General features: G+C 40.0%; 2 pseudogenes; both read left to right on the plus strand.

Annotated features, from left to right (window-relative positions):
- The first annotated feature begins 1635 nt into the window (after positions 1-1635).
- Positions 1636-5670, plus strand: LOC120254322 (annotated as a pseudogene).
- Positions 5671-8973: 3303 nt separating this feature from the next.
- On the plus strand, positions 8974-20129 carry LOC120254315 (annotated as a pseudogene).
- Positions 20130-21756: the final 1627 nt, after the last annotated feature.

Raw genomic sequence — 21756 nt, forward strand, 5'->3', positions numbered from 1 at the left:
CTAGTATTTTGTAACTATTTTAGTTTTATTTACTGTGAAAGGAGAATCGATCTATTGAAATTTATCTTCTTGTTTATTCTATTTGAGTGAGTTCTTAAATTAAAATTGTGTATCCACTGCGTCACATGAGATGCAAACAACTAGATTGACTACAAAAAAAGTTACTGTTTAAAACAGAACATTACAAACATAATTTATTTCGTTTCTACTTGCAACTGATTAGCAACGGACAAACAATTAATAAATATTATTAATAAATATTATTTTTGTAAATTAATATTTTATTTATTGAATTAATATTTATTTAAATTTATTTAATATTATTTAAATTAATATTTTATTTCTTGAATTAATAAATCAGAACATATTTTTGTAAAAATATAAAAATTAATCAATTTAATTAAATCAATCAAATTATTTTGATTAATTTATCAACTAATTTGTTATGCGCGGCTAAAATTGAATTCAAACCTTTTTTAATATTTTTTTTTGTTTGAAAAGATGGATAAACCACTTGCATTACTAGAAAAGAGACCAAATACAAAAAATTCACTAGACGTGGACAGATACAAAGAACATCACAACAATAACATAAAGATAAATCGGCGACACATAACTCCCACCGGTAGGAGAGAAGACATGAACAACTAGCCTAGAACCAAAACGGGTCCTCCCCACCAACCTTTGTTGGGCCCAGGCCCACTGATCAGATTAGGGCCAACCTTCAGCCCAAACTTCCCTTTGCTAACTTTGCTTAACTCCCCCACCACTAGAAGTGACCCAATGCCAATTAGAAGTGGAATCAAACTCACTTCACAAGACCAAGAAAGGCCCTTAAACCAAACTGAAAATTAGGCCAGCATCAGCATGGCCCAATAATACTCTAAGCCCAAAAACAAATGCATGAAAGAAGGTGGACCACTAAAAACCTCATCGGGCACATGGCTACCTTAGACTCCCAAATCCCAAGATAATTAACCTCAACCAAATGCTGAGCACCACCTGTCGTCCAAGGACGCCTACACACGACATGTCGTTGCATCGAGCTCCACGCACACTCCTCATTCCAACAATCTGATCACCATCTCTTTGAGAACCGAGCCCTCATCCAACTCTTAGTCCCACCAACTTCGGCCAACGTCGCCTGAGCAAAGCTCGCTAGGAGCAGCACCTCTAACCCTAACCTCCCGACCACCAGCACCATATCGAACTTTGAATAAACCCCTGATTCGACATCTTGGCAACTGGGAGTGCCGCTGATGCCAACCAGCATGTGTGCTCCGCCGCAAACCCATCTTGTCGTGGGAGCTCCGCTTCACTACAGTCATAACTGCCCCCCCATCTCAAAGACCAAGCATTATTCCGGCATGAGAGCCCCGCTCCACCACCGCCTCACCTATATCCCCATCTTAATGACCAAGTTCAACTCCCGCTAGGGACCCCCACTCCACCACAGCCTCAACAGGACCCCCGTCTTGGTGACCAAGCAGTATCTTATGGTGGGAGCCTCAGCTCGATGACCAAGCTCCACACCGGCGTGGGAGCTCCGCTCCACCACCACCACCACTGGAATGGCCTCCACCCCCACCCCCCCTAAAAACTGGAAGGCCATCTTGGTGACCCAGCTTCATTTCGGCGTGGAATCTCCGCTCCACCACAGCCATAATCTCTCCTCCTATTCTGTAACCTAGCTCCACTTTGGCGTGAGAGCTCCGCTCCACCACAGCCACAACAGGAATGACCTCCACACCCCCTCACGGGAGCCACGCTCCACCGCCTCAACACCCGCTCGCTCCACCCTAAGTAACGACTCCAAGGGTGCAACAAAAGCACCAACATCTCCTTCCTCCTCATCATCCTCAAAGTGAGGAGGGGAACCACTGGGACAGGAGCCAAGCTCCATCACTCCCAGCCTAACGTGAGGACCAAGCACCACCAAGGCTGGCAACTCCCCCGTGTCCCCGAATGTTGGGTCAAAAAACACTGACAGCACTCCCTCAACTTCCTCTTCGACGTCAAAGGGCCAAGGAAGCTCCCCCTCCTCCTCTGCCTCCGCATGGGGAAGAAGGAGACTAGCACGTACACTGGCCGGCCATCAGGATCAAATGTGAGGCGGACGTCTCCGCTCATCTCTGCACTTTTTTTCCTCTCCCTACTCTTACTCGTCTTTAGTGTTTGCCCTCTTTTAATTTGCATTTCGCCCCTATGCCTTTCGATATCTGATTCTGCCCCTACCTGTACCGGTCCATGCAATAGCTTAACGGGTGAAAATCTATTATCAACATTTAACGTATTTATATATTTATAGTTTCATTTTGGTGCATTTCCATCGTGGACTCGTGTGGCGTATCTCATACGGGTAAACCACGGGCGGCTGCCTGTCTGAGTCAAGAGTCCACGTGGGATCCATCTTCATGAGAAGCCATGGCTGCAGCTTCATCATCCATCCATGGCTCTGCAATTCTCCTTGCTCCTCTTCCTGCTCCTCCTTTTCCTCTTCCCCTTTGCGAAGCTTTCTCAGGGTATCCCCACTCGCTGCTCCCCTGACTCCAACTACACAACCCCAAGCACCTTCGCCACCAACCTCGCCCTCCTCCTCCCCGACCTCATTGCCAGCACCGCCAACTCCTCCATCCTCTTCTCCACTGCCTCCAGAGGCTCCATCTACGGCCTGGGCCAATGCCAACTCGGCTCATCCCCCTCCGACTGCGCCTCCTGTCTCACCATCTCCGCCAGCAACTTCAGTACCTCCTGCCCCTCGGGCAGGTCCGCCGGTGTCCGCTCCGACGCCTGTCTCCTCCGCTACTCCGACACTCGCTTCTTCTCCCAGCTCTCCAACGATAGCTTCGAATCCCAAATAGACGGCCAAGTGGCTATGGAACCGCTCGCTTTCGGCGGCCGTGAAGACGATCTAATGAACGAGATCTCATCAAAGGCCCCGAGAACCCCAGCTAGATTTGCGGCAGGCATGACCAACTTCTCCGGTGGTATATATGGTATGGTTCAGTGTACTGCCGATCTCTCAGTCGATGATTGTGAGAAATGCTTGAATGGTACTCTCAATGTTTTGCGAGACTATGCTTATGGAAGAGTTGGGAGCTTGGTTGCTAGTTTGAGCTGCATCGCCAGGTACGAGACCTATCGTTTCTTCCCTCTTTCACTGCTGTCGACGCCATCGCCGCCGCCCTCATCATCTGGGGTAAATGATGCGATCCTAAACTCCGGTACTGGTGGTGAGTGTCAGCTTTAATTGGCATTTGTTCACAGCTTATGATAGAACCAGAGATTAATGAGAGTTTCCCTTCTATTTAATGATTTGATATTGTTTTATTTTGCTCAGGAAAAAATAGCAATACTACGACAATTGTTCTTGTTGTTGTATCCGTGGTGGTTGCCGGAATTGTTATCTTATCTGGTGTTTGCATTTATTTGAGGAGGAGAGGCAGGAGGAAACCAATCAGACGATCACCGGGTAAGTTGTTCTATTTTTGTTTCTAGCATGCTGCTGATATTTCTAAACATTGTAAAAATCAATACTTTAGCAGTTGGAGGAGATGATGAATCTATAGGGTTTGATTTGGCAACTCTCCAAGATGCTACAAATAACTTCTCCGAGGAGAATAGGCTTGGAACAGGTGGATTTGGTGTAGTTTATAAGGTAGGTGACAATGGATTGCTTCATTGAGAATATGATTGGTGTTTGATGTTTAAACATAGACTTTGCTAAATGTAGGGAGTGTTAAGAGATGGAAAAGAAATAGCTGTTAAACGGCTTTCAGCTGCATCAAGGCAAGGATTTGTGGAGTTGAAGAATGAGGTGATTTTGGTTGCTAAGCTTCAGCACAGACACCTTGTAAGGCTGCTGGGTTGTTGCTTAGAACAGCAGGAGAAGCTTCTAATCTATGAGTACCTATCTAACACAAGCCTGGACAAATTTTTGTTTGGTATGCTAGCTCCATTACTCTCAACATGAACCTTAGGTCCCTTTTAATATATACCAGTATTGTTAGCCTCTAATCTAATGAAAATTAATGCTAATAAATTACTGATATGTTTGGTACTGTATCACCATATGTTTTATTATGTCAGTCAAATTGTTTGTTGTATCTTGTTTGTTGTTATTTGTTTTCTTAAAACTAAATTACTGAACGAGGAAATATTCCATGTCCAAGTCCATCGTTTCTTGACAAACCGTGATAACTTTTAATGTGAGTAGCCTCCTGTCTCATCTGCAATGTTTTCCATGCTGGCATGAACATCTAGAAAGAAGAAATAAAATTTGTTACTAGTTTCTAACATCAAAGTTTTAACATTATCCATGATGACCAATGGGAAACAGTTTTGATGCCAACCAATATAGGTTCAGCATGACCATCATTGCATAAACGAAATGAACTAAATTTTCTTGTCTCCATTCTGCCATTCTCAGTAATTTCAACTGATTTGGATATCAACAAGGGGCACCTAAGTTGCTTCCTGCAACGAAAAGATTGCCAATATTTGAGTTGTCTGTCTTTATTCCGTTAATGTTGACACATTGATGTTGATTGGGTCGTAATGCCTTGAAATAGATCCAGGAAGATGTCAACAACTTGATTGGGCAAGGCGGTACAAGATCATTGAAGGCATAAGTGGAGGGCTTCTATATCTTCATGAAGATTCCCGCCTTAGAATTATTCACCGTGACTTGAAAGCAGGAAACATCTTGTTAGATGGAGACATGAACCCTAAAATTTCTGACTTTGGTTTTGCAAAGCTTTTTGATATAGATGAAACAGAAGGAAACACTAATCGAATCGCCGGGACATAGTGAGTTGCATCAAGAATGCTTCATAAATAGTAATGATTAAAATTTTCAGAATACCTTCAATACAAATATTTGAGTGTTTTTTTTTTTTTTGCAGTGGATACATGGCACCAGAATATGCAATGCATGGGCATTTCTCAGTTAAATCAGATGTTTACAGTTATGGTGTTATAGTATTGGAGATTGTGACTGGTCGAAGAAGCAGTGGCTACGAAGAATCTGCAAATGCTGCTCACTTTCTAAATTATGTAAGCACCAATCCAGTTACATGCATTGATACTGTAATTTATCTTGATCCATTATTAAGAGAATAATTGATCATTTTCTTATCAAGCATGTATGGCGGCTTTTTAATGATGGAAGGGCATTAGAGTTGAAGGACTCCAGTCTAGGTGATAGAATCCAAGCTGATGAAGTACTGAGATGCATCCATATTGGTTTGCTTTGCGTCCAGGAAGACCCAAAAAGACAGGCCTACAATGGGAACAGTGGTTCTCATGCTCAGGAGTTACTCATTTCCTCTTCCAAAACCTTCTACTCCTGCATTTTTCATTCGAAACCGCACAAGCAGTCAGCCAAATATGGATTTGAGAGACATGGATCTCAATCAGGTCAACTATAGACAATGTAATAAAGAACAGAGGCACCCAACGGTTGATTCTGTAAATAATCTCTCTATTACTCAACTAGAAGGACGATAGTAGCAGGGAGGCGCGAATGCTTTTCATATGACAGATTTGCCTATTAAAATGTTTCAAGTGTGAAAAGTTTTATTTTGATGCAAATATGTTCTATTGAATTATGTACAATTGATTGAGAATTTTTGTGTGCTACTCTTTTATAATGCGTATATTGATTCAAGATTGCCATGCATGTATTTTCTTTGATAGTGTTAATTTCATTCAGAAAAATGTCGGACATGTATGCTTAGTAATATTGCCCTTTGGTGAATGATTAAAAGATGTTTGATCTTATCTGGGCCAACAATGCAGTTGATTAGAATGAGTTGTTTAGGGATTAACTATTTCTAATTGTATATATTGATGTAGTTTATAAGCCATAAAGGTAGCTTGTGAAAGTTACAGGATAATAAAAATTAAGGCAATGGATAGAGGTTCCAAGAAGTGGTCGACCACATGCTGGTGAGAAATCTTTAAACATACCCTGTTTTAGATGCCAGAACCTTTTCAACAATTTGACACCTTTGGTCATTGATGATGTTCATAAATCAGTAGCTTGAAAAGATGGAGGGAAGCCAAGAGTTACCTTTCCCCTTCTCCAGCAATTCAGTTGTTTATCAGATTTTTTTTTAACTCCATATTTTTATTTTTTATTTTTATTTCTCCAGCTTGTTTTATACTGTTATTATGTTTTCCAGCGAGGAGAGCAATACATTCTCCAAAATATTATTATCATCTAATCACAGGATCATTATGCACGGTTCTTTGGCCCACACGCAACTGAGTCAAAAGTTACCGGTTTGATTTGGTTAAGTGTGACCATCACGACTTGAACCCTCAATCATGTTGGAAAACTTTTTACATAGAAGTTGATGACACTATTGCTCATGCTTAATGATCAAAATACGGCAACTTAACATTTTTGTGGCAAAAACAGAGTTCAAAGAACTCAAACAAAAGAAAAACCAAAAACACACAGCTAAAAAGAAAGATAGAAATCCAAACAGATGTCCTTAAGTCACCGCGGACGATCCCGTCCTTGAGCAAAGAGGGAGATTTGAGGATTGATGCTCCCAAAGTGAGCAAGACGATCGGCAATGATGTTAAAATCTCGGTTAAAATGCTCAAAGGAGAAACTGGTCCAATGTTGGATTAAAGTCTTGATGTCATTGATTGTGTTGGAGAGTCACCAAGCGGTGATGTTGTTAAATCGTTAAGTAAGCAAATAGCATTTCTATAATCAGTGTCAAGAATGTCCGGCACCCAACCGTTCAAGCAACATTGACGCAAAGCAAGGTTGATGGCCTTCAGTTCAGCTTCAAGGGGAGAAGAGCAAACCTTACCAGCAGCACCTGCAAGCAATACAGAGTGGAAATTAGAGTATACAATGAAACCAAAACCAGCATTACCTGACAGATGATCCCATGTAGCGTCCATGGACATGAGGATAGATAGCTCAGAAGGTCGAAGTTAGGAAAACCCTTGGCATTGAAGAAATTCTGAACAAAGGACCAGGCTTTATCGGGAATTGCTAGCAAATTTAGCTCAAGTTGATTAAATATGTAGTTGCAACTAGTGGTCCAGATTAACCAGGCAACTGTGGCCAAAACCGCTCTGACAAAGTCACAGCTAGTTTGGCAATCGAAATTTGAGGTAAGCTAGGAACCATGAGCAAGTTGATTAATAAAATTATAATTCATTCCCAGTCTACGAAAGACAATGTTCCAGCAGAGGATACTACAACGGCAATACCAAAGGAGTGTTCAATAGTTTCAGGGTGAAGAGACAAAAAAAAGGGCAAACAAAGACTTTTGTTTCTAAGTTGAAAAACCACATGCATATTATGTCAAATCATCTGTCTTGAAAGTCAACTCTGTATTGAGATGGATGGCTAAAGATGGCAATTTGTACTATACCCAATGAGTATACTTGTATCTATATCGAGTCAAACTGGGTACAAGTACGGGTAAGGATATTACCCGTTATTTTTTAAGCTAGTACGAGTCAAGTAAGAGTATACCCCTACCTTACCCTGCACTCTCACTCGCTGCAAGAGAGCTGCAGTTTTTACCCTGCATCTGCTACTCCTTTACCCCTCATATATATATATATATATAATTTTTTATCAAGCTAAACATTTACCCACAATTTATCCAAGATACAATTTTATTGTGATTAATTTGAAAATAATACTTTAAATTTTTTCTTAATATATTATTTTAAATTTTATTTAAATTTTATATTTATATTTAATATAGCATAATATTTTTTGGATAAAAATATTAAGAATCACAATTAAATTAAAAAAATTAAACATTATAAAATTAATATAAAAAATAATGTTATAATAATTTATTCTATAAATTATAAAAACATTCTGAAAAATAAGATAAATAAAAACAAATAGTTATGAAAATTACTTATAATATTTTTTATATCCAAAATCTCACTAGATATTTATAAAATTTGGAACTATATAAAATATAAATAGTAGATATTTAAAAAAATTTAAAACTATAACCAAGATAGTTAAACATAAACAAAAAAAATATTGAATTATCATTGAGTATTAAATAAACGCCATTAAAAATCAACAAACCTGTTATTTTATATAAATTAATTTATTACATATAACTTTTATGTGATTATATAATTTAAGATAAACAAATATATATCAATTTGTAATTTTGAATTTATAGACATGTGTTTAAACATTGTATTATTATTATTATTATTATTTAAATTTATATTTAAATTTATATTTAAATTTAATTCAATAATTTTAACAACTAGTAAGCGGGTACTCTGTGAGTATACTCGTACCCTGTAAGTAAAAATATGAGATACGGGTAATGGCATAGGTATAAGATAGGAGTTATGGGTATGGGTAAAGATTTTGGCATACCCTATCTATACTCTACCCATTGTCATCTCTATCGATGGCCTTCCTGTCCACAGGAGCTCAAAGAGCTTCTTCATCCATGCCCATGGCTCTGCAACAAGTGCTTCTCCTCTTCCTCCTCGATCTCGTACCCATCGTAACCCATTCCCAAAGTGACCCCACATTTGTTTACTGTCCCACAGACTCAAACTACGCAACCCCAAGCATCTTCGCCACCGACCTCGCCCTTCTCCTCCCCAACCTTACCACCAGCACTTCCAACTCCTCCACCCTCTTCTTCACCTCCTTCATCGGCTCTACCTACGGGCTTGCTCAATGCTGCCCGGACGCCTCCTCCTCCGATTGCACCACCTGCCTCAACTGCTCCGCCACTTCTCCACCTACTGCCCCTCCGGCAACAATGCCGCCATCCGCGTCGACCTCTGCCTCCTCCGCTACTCCAGCAACAACTTCTAATCCATACCCAGCTTCGATGTCATTGTCATGAGAAAAAAGCCCCAAGAACGCCTTCGAACCATCAATCTTCAATCAACATTTAGGCGATTTAATGGATAAGATCTCCCCAGAGGCGTCCCAAACCACGTCGAGGTTCAGTCTGGGTACCAACTTGTCGAACTCTGAGGATATTTACTCAATGCTACAGTGCACTCATGACCTGTCCGTTGGTAGTTGTGAGCAGAGCTTAAATCAAGTCATCCAGCGTATGCGCAACTATTGTTCTGGAAAAATCGGCTGCCAAATCCTCACGGTGAGTTGCTTGGTCAGGTACGAGACCTCGTTTTTCTTCTCTTCTTCTCTGTTGTCGCCTCCGCTCTCACCCCCAGCGGCGTCTTCCCCGCCAGCTACTGCAAACGGTGGTACTCAGAACATTGAGAGTGGTGGTAAGATAACTATTTGTATCATTGAGTGTACTGGTGCAGGTGGTGTGGCCAGTTTTGATTGATGTTTGTTACATTTGTTATTCAGGAAATGGCAGCAATACCACAACCATAGTTCTTGCTACTGTCATTCCTATAGTTGCTTTAATTCTTTTCTCCTTTGCTCTTTTCAAATTTTTGCGAAGGAAACCAGTTAGGAAAGCACATAGTAAGTTTTGCTGAAAATAATCACTTTTTTTTTAAAAAAAAAAGGTGAATGAACCACTAATTAATTAAAAAGAAAATACATTACATACCCAACCGACAACAGAACAGACCAAAATCCCTCACACCACAAGATGTGAACAAGGGCAAAACAAAACAACCAACCGCCTGAGGAAACATAATTCCTCACAAAACAAGATACAAGTAAAAGGGAGAACTAGCCCGTGACAAGATCTGGTGCCTCCTCGGCAGGTGGGTCACCACCCACCAATTGACTCCTCGAACCCAGGAACTCGAGGCTGCGCTTGACCTTGGACATGGAATCATCAAGTTTCTCCTTAGCAGAATCTGCAAGAGCATCGAACCACGAAAGTAGCATGCGATTAATATTGATGATAATGTAGTGAACAGGAAGAATTTTAGCATTAAAAATTCTATCATTTCTTGCGAGTGAAATATTCCAAGTTAAAGCCTTGATCAGAAAGTCCACAACAAGCCTGACATCCAGTCTCACGGAGGATCTCCAAGAGGACCAAATGAGGTGTAAAGAAATTGGAGGTTCAGGCACCGAAAGCAACCTACAAAAGAACCCCCACACCTCCCTTGCCAAAGAGCACTGAAGAAACAGATGGTCAACCGACTCTATGTTGGAATGACACATCACGCATGTAGCAGTCGGAAGATTGTTGCACCTTCTAACTTCCAAATTTTCCAATGATAGAACCTTATTCTTCCAGGCCAGCCAATTGAAGATATTGATTTTCTTTGGACAATTACTTTTCCAAATGAACTTGGCCACATTACAACGCAGACCCCCATCATTAAGGAAATTATAGAAGGATTTCACCGTGAACTGCCCATTCCTATTTAGTGACCACCACTTTTTGTCGGCCTCAACTCTGCTACGTGTCCTGCGCTGTTCCCGGATAACCGTAACGTCCACATCCTCGCTGAAAGGTTGCGCATCCAACAGATACTCTAACTCATTGAAAGATGCATTTTGTTGCGGACAGTCGACAAAGAGATTCTGCCAAACGAACATCCGGGCCTCCCATTGAGCCACCGGTCCTTATAGAAGAGAGTTCCGGTACCCGAATAAATTTCACTTTTAAAACAACATCAGAGAGCAGAAAGAACACTCATCACCCCCTTCCAAAAGAAAGACACCCTCCCCCTGAGGCAAGGGAACAGGTTCCAACTCGAGCCACCATAATTGAAGCAGATAACATCCTTGGCTCCCCACTTGGGATCATTGGTGAACTTCCACCACCACTTCCCCAATAGAGCTTGATTAAAATTAAGCAAATCAAGGATGCCCCACCCCCCTTGATCATGAGCACGGCAGATGGCCTTCCACTTCACAAGTTTGTACTTCAGATTATCAATGTTGGGCCCCGATCACAAAAAGTCCCGACGAATCCTATCAATCGCTTTAATAACCCAGCTGGGTAGCCTGAAGATCGACAGCCAATAGGTTGGGAGCGCAGACAATACCGAATTGACCAACGTTACCTTCCAAGAAGATAATCTTCTTCTAATTTTCCAGATGATCCCCTCCCAATCCTGCTTGCGTGGTCTCCTACCCGAGATAGGGATACCCAAGTACTCATCGGCAGCTTCCCAGAAGCGCGGCTAAGGGTTGCAGCAGCCGCAGCATTCAGTAAAAAGTTCAAATTGCTAGAATAGAGACACGTCTTGTCGAAATTAGCATGAAGCCCATACATTCCTTCAAAAAGAAATAGAATCAGCTTAACGATCCGGAGATCCTCTAAACCGCCAATAGTCAGTATCAGAAGATCGTCTGCATACTAAAGATTGCACCTACTTTTGAAAGGACCCAAAGGTACCCCAATCAAAATCTTGGAATCCAACGCATGATTGAACATCTCACTTAGAACATCTGAAACCAGGACAAATAACTACGGGGAAAGGGGATCCCCTTGTCGCAAACCTATATGATAACGAATGTAGCCATTTGGCGAACCGTTGATTAGCACATTAGCCTTCGAAGATACAAGAATTGTTTCAATCCAATTCATCCAGCGCTCCCCGAAACCTCTAGCTTTTAGGAGCTCCAAAAGGAAATCCCAATTCACTAAGTCAAACGCTTTAGCGAAGTCAACCTTCAAGATAAACCCATCTCTTTTGCATGCTAAAGATGAGTTCCTCCGCAACAACGATATTATCGAGAATACAACGACCCTTCAAGAACGCCGATTGAGCGTTATCCACAAGAATGTCCATCACTTTGCTTAACCGTGTCGCTAAAAGCTTGGAAATGATTTTAAGGGTCGAGTTAATGAGACTGATAGGCCTATAATCCCCCGATAGCTTAGCCCAGTTAATCCTTTCCAAGTTCGCTCTACCAAAATAGGAACTTGACGAAATTGCTCTTGTGAAACGTGGGAGCATTCTATGCTTTTGAAGTAGCCATTTACTTGGTGGGAAGAACGGACAAAAGGTGGTAGCCCAAAGTTTTCACTACACAACAAAGAGATGCCTGCCAATACCCATTTCAATCAGCAGAACCTTCAAACTAAACAAGAAATATTCTAAAGATCCCTTTAACAACTTCATTCATTCTTTCATTTTAATCTCAAACTACAATTTATTTATTTATTAATTTGATCAGTTGAAGGAGTCCAAGGAGAAGATGGACAAGAATTTAGGAGTGCAGAGTCTCTATTGTTTGATTTGAGTACTATCAGAGAAGCTACAGATGACTTTTCTGATGACAATAAGCTCGGAGAAGGTGGATTTGGACCCGTTTACAAGGTAAAACTTAGTGGTCAAATACAAATATATATATATATATATATATATATATATATATATATATATATATATATCTGACTATCTCTATTTCAAGCATTTGAACAGAGGAAAATATGAATTTTACTACATGCAGGGAATGCTGAGGGATGGGCAGGAAATAGCTGTGAAACGACTAGCAACGACATCAACTCAAGGACTTGTGGAATTAAAGAACGAGGTCATTTTGGTTGCTAAGCTTCAGCACAAAAACCTTGTGAGGTTGTTGGGTTGTTGCCTGGAAGAAGGGGAGAAGCTTCTTGTCTATGAGTACCTTCGAAATGCAAGCCTGGACAAATTTTTATTTGGTATGTTCCATTTTCAACATGCTGATCTCATACAAATTAAAATTAAAATTAAAAGCTACTTGTAAATTGTTGGGATATTTCAATTCTGCATGACAATACTCTGAATTGTCATCCGTACCTTTTAGAAGAGTCAAAATTGGTCATACAGAAGAAAATTTAAACAAGATTGTTTCATTTTGACATATTAAATGTTGATATGCTTTTTAATTTTTTGAAATAGATCCCACAAAGCGTGGGCAACTAGATTGGACAAGGCGATACAAGATCATTGAAGGCATAGGTCGAGGGCTTCTTTATCTGCATGAAGATTCACGCCTTAGAATTATTCATCGAGACTTGAAAGCCAGTAACATCTTGTTGGATGAGGACATGACCCCTAAAATTTCAGACTTTGGCTTTGCAAAGCTTTTTGGTATAGATGAAACGCAAGGAAATACTAGTCGAATTGCTGGGACATAGTGAGTTCTTATCAACTACGTCCTCATGAATAATAACATCAAATCTTCAGTCTTGTCCAATACTAAAACAATATGTTGTTCTAATTGAAAATGATTCCTTAATGTTCTGCAGTGGATACATGGCACCAGAATACGCAATGCATGGACTATTCTCAGTTAAATCGGATGTTTACAGTTACGGTGTGATGGTATTGGAGATCGTGACTGGTCTAAAGAACAGTATCTTTCAGGAATCTGGGAGTGCTCCTGACCTTATAACCACTGTAAGCATCCATTTGATCAGGAATCTAGCAAATGCTTCATAGTAAATTTTATCTTATTACGGTATTGATGGAAAATACATGCCGTTTTGTTGGAAACTAAATAGGTATGGCGGCGTTGGAATGAAGGAAAGGGATTAGAGTTGATAGACCCCAGTCTGGGTGATAAAATCAGGGCCGAGGAAGTTCTGAGATGCATCCACATTGGATTGCTTTGCATCCAGGAAGAACCTACAGAGAGGCCTACCATGGCATCAGTGGTCCTCATGCTCAGAAGTTACTCTCTTTCTCTTCCAAGACCTTCTACTCCTGCTTTCTTCATGCAAAGTTACACTACCAGCTAGTCAAATAAGCTATCAAGAGAAGCAGATCCCATTTTTCTCGAAAATGAACATGCTAATGTGGAGAATTATTATCGAAGGTTATAACACTATAGATTAGTTGAGTATGATGATTTTACAGGCAAAAATTTCAATTACTATGACCAACGACTAAACTGTATTTTGTTGAACTCAGTACGCCATGTGGCAGATGTTTCAGTTGATTGAAAATTTGTGTATGCTTTTCTTCCGTGTATTTTTAAGGGTCCTTTGGATCACATAATAATAATGGGAAAAGTAATAGTAATAATAATGATAATGTAAATGAGAATGAAAAAAGTTATTTGATTAGAAAAAATAAATATTGAAAATGAGAAAAGTGAGATAGGGAATTATATGTAAATTACTTTAATGCACTCAATATAAATAATAATATCTTATATACAAAATAATTACATATAAATAAATATTTATATCTTATAATCTTTATAATTAATTATTTAAAATAAATAATTTTTTTACCAATATCCACTTTAATTATTAGAATTAATTATTTTACATAATTATTATTGTTCAAATTATTTTATATGAATAATTAAAATTAATATTTCATTTTAACCAAGTTTATTTTAACAAGTATTGCTCATATGAAATTATTAATATAATTAAATATTTTATATGTAATAGATAAGATTATAAAACAACCATGCCAAAAATGACAATCTCTACCTCAATCCAAACATTACCTCCAATTTGCAAGGTAATGACAAGAGTTTGTTCAAGGCCATCACATGCCCTTCTCCTTCGGATTCTAACCATGGTTGGAGGCATCCAAACATGGGTTTAGATGGGTGAGGGTAATGTTTTCCATATCTAGGGTTACTTTACCCCCATCCAGATGGATTGTAATTTAATTGTCTGCAAGCTTATGCGTGCCTTCGGTAATTCTTCTTCCAGTCATAAAAAAGGTGCACATAATTGGTTCAGATGAATGGAAGCACTGAGCATTGTCCATGAGTAACATCATTATATAGGAAACGGTGGTGCAATTTTTTTCCTTGCTCAGCGGTTAGGTTGTTAAAAAATAGCAATAATATGCACAAACTAGACAAAGAGTGAGTAAAAGTGAGATCGTACATATGTGGATATTAAAATTATTCATATACAATCATTATTCACACTTTTAAAAATATATGTTTATAAATAATTCAAACTTCCAAAGCACTTTGAAAAATATATATTTATTAGTAATAAAATATATTTATTAATAATTAAAATTTTTTTTTTTATAAAAGTGGATAAACCACAAATTTATTGAAAATAAAACACTGCGAAAAAGTACAGTACAGATAGAAAGGGAAGTACAGAAACTCTCACCAGAGGTGAGGCACAAGTACTACAAGATACATAACAAGGAAAACAAAGAACGAGAAGATAAAATGCACTATGAAGCCGAAGCCACCATGAGGGTGCAGTCAGCAGAAAGTCGGCAGTGGAGAACTCTGACTCTAGAGCGTGATTAGGATGCGAGATCGCCCGAGAAATGTTGGATTCCTCTAGCGATGAAGTTGATTGAGCTGATTTTACCGAGTAGCCACAACCAAAGACCCTGGCTTTGGTTAACATCGGTCGCTGAAAACCAGGAAAGTAGCATATTAGCAATTTTAAACATTAAAGAGTGAGCAGGTGTTGCAGACAATTGAAAAATGTGATTGTTACGCTCTAGCCAAATATAATAATTCAAATTTTTATCATTGAGAAGATTTTTATATTTATTTTTATTTTTATTTTTTCAAAAACAAGTTACAGATAAGGGAAGAAAAGAGAAAAAAACAAACAAACAAAGCAACTAAAATAATTAAAAGAAAAGATTGTGAAGCTTGCAAGAGTTTTCAACCCACAGGGGATGATCACGACCCTGAGAAAATAGGGATAATTAAGGATTTAGTCTTCCAAAGAGAGAAAGAACATCTGCAATTGCATAGTTTTCTCGGAAACATAATCAAGACAAAAGTTGGTCCAAGTCCTAATAATGTCGTTACTTGATCACTGGAAAAAGGGACCCACAGATAACTTTTGAAAAATGGATAAACCATTCATTGATAAAAAGGAGGCATACTAACCCCAGAAGCTTTGGGAAAAAACCAAATAGAACCAACAGTCCACTAGCTGTGGAACAACAAAAGAGCTAGAGTGACAACAAAAGAAACAAGGAAGAAAACATCCTTCTAAAAAACCCTCTTCATAGCAGCACTACCCCACACCATGATCCTGCATCTCAGCTTCCCCATGAGTGTCATCACCAGACTCCAGAGAGCGAGACTCGAGGAAATCCAGGCTGCGTCGGATGACAGAGATGGGATCTGCTTGTTTCTCTATAGTACCCTCCGCAACTGCAGTAAACCAAGACAAAAGCATATGATCAATTAATACGATGATGTCATGAACAGACAAAACACGGGCATTAAAAATACAATCATTTCTAGCCAGCCAAAGATTCCAAACACAAGCTTTGACAATAAGATCGCCAAACTCCCTGAGTGCCGATCTCACTGAAGCTCTCCAGGAAACCCACAAGTCCACCATTGAGTCTGGTGGCTCATGTAACTGCAATAGCCACACAAAATACTTCCACACCTGTTCTGCAACACTACACTTGAGAAAATGATGATCAACCGACTCGATCTCCGCATTACACATCACGCAAGTGGCCGTCGGAAGCCTGTTACAACGTCGCTTCTCAAGATTTTCCAAAAAAAGGACCTTGTTTTTCCACACAAGCAGTTGCAAAGGTTAATTTTCCTCGGGCAGGTGATGCTCTAGAACCATCTTGCTGCCGAACAACGAGTGCCACCATCATTTAAACGGTTGTAGAAGGACTTGACCAAGAAAATGCCATTGGATGTAAGAAACCACCTTTTAGTGTCCCTGCAACAGTGATAGGGTATTGGAGCTGGTTTCGAACGCCAATAACATCCGGATCGTCTGCAAAAGGCGCATCGTACAAAAAGGCACAGAGGTCCTTCACTAAACCGTTCGGACAAAGGCAGTTACGAAAATCCTTTGGCCGTAAATTCAAAGGCGCCCTACCATTCAACCATCTGTCTTTTCAACCATCTGTCTTTCCAAAAGAGAGTTTCCGAGCCCGGGTGAACATCATGCAAGATACACCTGCGAAGAGCAGGGAGATTCTGACTTGGTAAGAAGTCAACCGGCTCGCTTCTTCCATCCACAATTCAACCCCACTATCTGTTTATCATGAGGTCGCCGGCCCATTCGCCGAAGCTCACCGAGCTTCATCCATGGCTCTGCAAGAGCTTCTTCTTCTTCTCGTCCTCCTCATCCTCTTTCCCATCACAACCCTTTCTCAAAGATCCCCCATGTTCATTCTCTGTTCCACTGACTCAAACTACACAAAACCAAGCCCCTTCGCCACCAACCTCGCCTCCCTCCTCTCTAACCTCACCGTCACCACCTCCAAGTCCTCAAACCGCTTCTCCGCCTCCTCCCTCGGCTTCATCCACGGCCTTGCTCAATGCCGCATCGACGCCAACTCCTCCGTCTGCGCCTCCTGCCTCAACTACTCCGCCAACGCGTTCTCCACCTACTGCCCCTTCGGCAGCTCCGCCGCCCTCCGCTTCGACTTCGCCTCCTCCGTTACTCCAATATCAGCTTCTTCTCCCAAGTCGAGCTTCGATATCTTGTACTATCTGAAGAACCCCAGAAACTCCTCAGACCCCATAGTCTTCAATCAACGTTTAGACAATCTAATGAGCGCTGTCTCACCGGAAGCATCCCAATCGACGTTGAGATTCAGTGTGGGCACGACCAACTTGTCGGACTTTGAGGACTATTTACGTCATGCTAGAGTGCACTCGAGACCTTTCCGCTGATAGTTGTGGACAGTGCTTGGATCAAGTGATCGAATATCTGCAAACCTATTGTTCTGGAGCAATCGGTTGCCAGATGCTCGCTGTGAGTTGCACCGCCAGGTACGAGACCTACCGCTTCTACTCTCTTTCTGTGGTGCCACCGCCACCAGCGGCGTTTACTTTACCGCCCCCTCCGGCGTCTCCTCCACCGCCTCCGGCCAGTGGTAAAAACCGGAGCATTGAAAGTGGCGGTGAGTTAAAGAATCTAAATTTGTCTGATGTTACTGTAATCATTGGATGGTTTTATTTATATTTTACATTTCTGGGCAGGAAAAGGCAGCAATAGTACACTTATTGTTCTTGTTGTTGTTATTCCTTTGGCTGTGGCAATTCTTTTCTTTGCTGTTTGCATTTGTTTGCGGAGGAAATCAGTCAGGACAGCACAAAGTAAGTTTTCTTGAAAATTATCAGCTTCATTTGTTTGGCTATGCACCAAAAATTAATGATTTTATCGGTTGGAGGAGTTGTAGGAGATGATCTGGGATCGACTAGTGCAGAATCTCTATTGTTTGACTTGCCTACAATTAGAGAAGCCACAGATAACTTTTCTGATGAGAATAAGCTTGGAAAAGGTGGATTTGGAACAGTTTACAAGGTAATTCAATGTTGAAATAGAGCAGTGGATGTGATTATTAATTTTTAGCTTTTTAAACAGAGGAAAATTATGAATTTTACTAAATGTAGGGAACGCTGAGAGATGGACAGGAAATAGCTGTGAAACAACTTTACAAGGATATCGACGCAAGGATTTGTGGAGTTAAAGAATGAGGTTCTTTTTGGTTTGCATAAGCTTCACAAAAACCTTGTAAGGCTTTTGGGCTGGTGCAGTAAAAACAATAGAGAAGATTCTTGTCTATGAGTACCTTCAAAATGCAAGCCTGGACAAATTTTTATTTGGTATGCTCCATTTTGCTGCTGCTGCTGCTGATTAATTGTCGGGATGTTCATACTGCATCATCTTAATTACTTCTGAATGGTCAAAACTTCATCAACTATCCAATGTTCATAATCTATTCCATTAAGAAGATTCAAAAACTCAAATTTGTTTGCTGAACCCTTTTTTGTGCCATAAGTATTTATGACACCTGTTGTCTGGTTTAAAATATTTGTAGTTAAGGCAATTACTCAATTATTTACCATCTTGCCGCTTCTTCTTCTGTTTGTTTTTGTGGAAAAGTCACATTTTGAACATTAACCTCTGGTTGGGCAGCGAATGAAATATTAAATCTTTTGTTCCATGGGTGCTTGCCATCTAGCATTAGCTCAATGTTAACCTTATATATGTTATGCAAAAGAAATTGGCAATCCTTATCTTCTTTATACACTAGCATGTAGCATGCTGCATCATTAACAAGGATATGTTTACCTATTGACTGAGAAGTAGCTTCTATAGGAATGACAGTTAGGCCATGTATGACTTTTCATTTCCCTCTAGTTCTCTTCATTCTGGCATATCTAAATGTTGATTGACTTCTAATTTGTTGAAATAGATCCCATAAAGTGTCAGCAACTAGACTGGCCAAGGCGGTATAGGGATCATTGAAGACATAGGTCGAGGGCCTTCTTTATCTTCATGAAGATTCGCGCCTTAGGATAATTCATCGAGACTTGAAGCCCAGCAATATCTTGTTGGATGAGGACATGAATCCTAAAATTGCAGACTTTGGCTTTGCAAAAGCTTTTTCGACATGGATGAAACACAAGGGAAAGCTAGTCGAGTGCTGGGACATTGTGAGTTCCTAAGAAATCTGTTCTTATGATTAATAGTACTAAATTTTCAGTCTTCTCCAAAACAGGAAAAATATGTTCTTTGAGTTGAACAAGGTTTCTTGATGGTTTGCAGAGGATACATGGCACCAGAATATGCATTGTATGGACTACTCTCAGTTAAATTGGATGTTTACAGTTACGGCGTGATGGTATTGGAGATTGTGACTGGTCAAAAGAATGGCAGCTTTCAAAAAAATTCTGAGACTGCTATTAACCTTCTAAGCACTGTAAGTGTGTATTTTTGTATTCACAAATTCATAACCAATGTATCTTAATGCGATGTTCATAAAAATACATATCATTTTGTTGGTAAATAGGTATGGCGGTATTGGAATGAAGGCAAGGGATTGGAGTTGAAGGACTCCAGTCTAGGTGAGGAAGTCAGTAACGAGGAAGTACTGAGATGCATCCATATTGGATTGCTTTGTGTCCAGGAGGACCCAAAAGAGAGGCCTACCATGGCATTAGTTGTTCTCATGCTCAATAGTTACTCTGTTTATCTTCCAAGACCTTCTACTCCTGGTTTCTTGACGCAAAGCAGTGAGATTTCTGGCATGTTGTCAAGAGAAAAGAATTCCACTTTGCAAGAAAATGGAAAGCCAAATGAAGAACCTTATTCTTCAAGGTCAATCTCTTTAAATGGTCTCTCAATTTCTGAAGTGGAAGGACGATAGTTATCAATCGTTAAGTTGTAGTTACTTTGGCAGAACTGTATTTTGTTGAACTCAGTAGTACACCATGTGGGAGATGCTACAATTAATTGTAAATATATCTATACAATTCTTCTATATTGCCTTTATTAATCCAATTGTGCCCAAGCATTCTTTTCTTAAAAGTTGTAGTAATGAAAAGTTTGTGCATTCCTTTGAATACCAACTAATTGGTAAAAAATGGCTGGGGTTACAAGCACTCTGTAAACAGTCAAGACGAGAAGAAAATTTGTTTGTCCATCTCAGGGACTCATTTGGAGTCATATATTATGAGAACTCTATATGGAGTTCAGGTTCAAGTGTCCATTATTGGAAATATGTTTTTGTGAGGACTAGGAATGCTAATCTATTTGTCGATACAGTTAGATTGACGAGCTATGTTGTTGTAATGCAAGATTTACTGGTGACAGCGATGACCATTTTCATGCTAAGATAGTCCACGAATGAAGCTGGAATGCTCAAGAGTTACCATGCCAGCATATAGTAAGATAGCTTATCATGATATATAAGCTAATCAGTGTTAACTATTTCTTGGTTAAATTTAAGCAAATGGAAAAGCAGTGAGCATTGTCCCATGCAGTAATAGACTAATAGGTAATGTTGGGAATCTTACGAGATAAGAAAATAAAAATGCAATGACCGAGTCTTCAGAAGTAGTCAAAGGCAATATACTGTGAATTTTCTAGCATTTTTGGACAACTTTCAACTAAAGCCTTCCCCTGCACGTGGTATTAAAGAAAACTTCTCAAACAAGGACCCCATCAATTAATAACCTCTCCTGCTTTTAATCTTGTGATGGAAGGAAAGGACTAAAACTAGCTATAAATCAGAGGTGACCTCCATTGATAGTCACACACACACACACACACAGACAGATGGAGGGAAGCCAAGACTTGTCCTATCCCCTTCTCCAGCCATTCAGTTGTGTATCAATTTCAGCAACCCCAATAGACCTCAGCTTCGAATTCAGTGGCAATCAAACACCCGAAGAGTTTGTGATCAGGGTGAACAAATATCTCCAGCTCCATGAGTCCCATAAAAAGATCAACAAGTTCCGTGTTTTCTTCTGTGCATTTGAAAAGTTTTTGGCTGATATTGAGAAATGGATAGCATTTTGCAACATCAAGAGGAGTTGAGGGAGCTTGATCTGGACTTCTCAGTGGGATATGAACCTTATAATGGCTTCACCAATGGAGGGAAGTCATTCAAACTGCCAGATTTCCTGTTTCATTGTAAATCACTAACATATCTCAGTTTAAGATGCTGTGATTTTAACCCTCCTTCAGGCTTCACTGGCTTTCCTCAGCTCTGGTCACTCTCCTTGAAAGACATGGTTGTCACTGATGACACAGTGACTAACATGTTAGCTGTTTGCTTGAACCTTGAATGCTTGAGGCTTGACAACTGCTCAACTCTGGAGCGGATCAACATCTCTGGGCCTAACCTCCAAGTGAAGAATTTAACTATTCTCAGCTGTTATGATGCCTATGGGATACTGATCTCTGCTCCTATGCTCCAGTCTTTTTATTTACCACGGAGAATGTAATTTCAGTGATGTCATAACGCCTTCATTAGTGGATGCTTTCATCTCTTCTCTTGGTATGGAAAGCTGTGAACCTGAACATGACTATGCGAAGTTGTTAAATGATATCAACCATGTCAGGATCCTAACCATATGCACTGGAGCGTTGATGGTACTCTTTCTCCCGCTCATGA

This window comes from Dioscorea cayenensis, unplaced genomic scaffold, assembly GCF_009730915.1.
Source record: "Dioscorea cayenensis subsp. rotundata cultivar TDr96_F1 unplaced genomic scaffold, TDr96_F1_v2_PseudoChromosome.rev07_lg8_w22 25.fasta BLBR01000417.1, whole genome shotgun sequence".
NCBI lineage: Eukaryota > Viridiplantae > Streptophyta > Magnoliopsida > Dioscoreales > Dioscoreaceae > Dioscorea > Dioscorea cayenensis.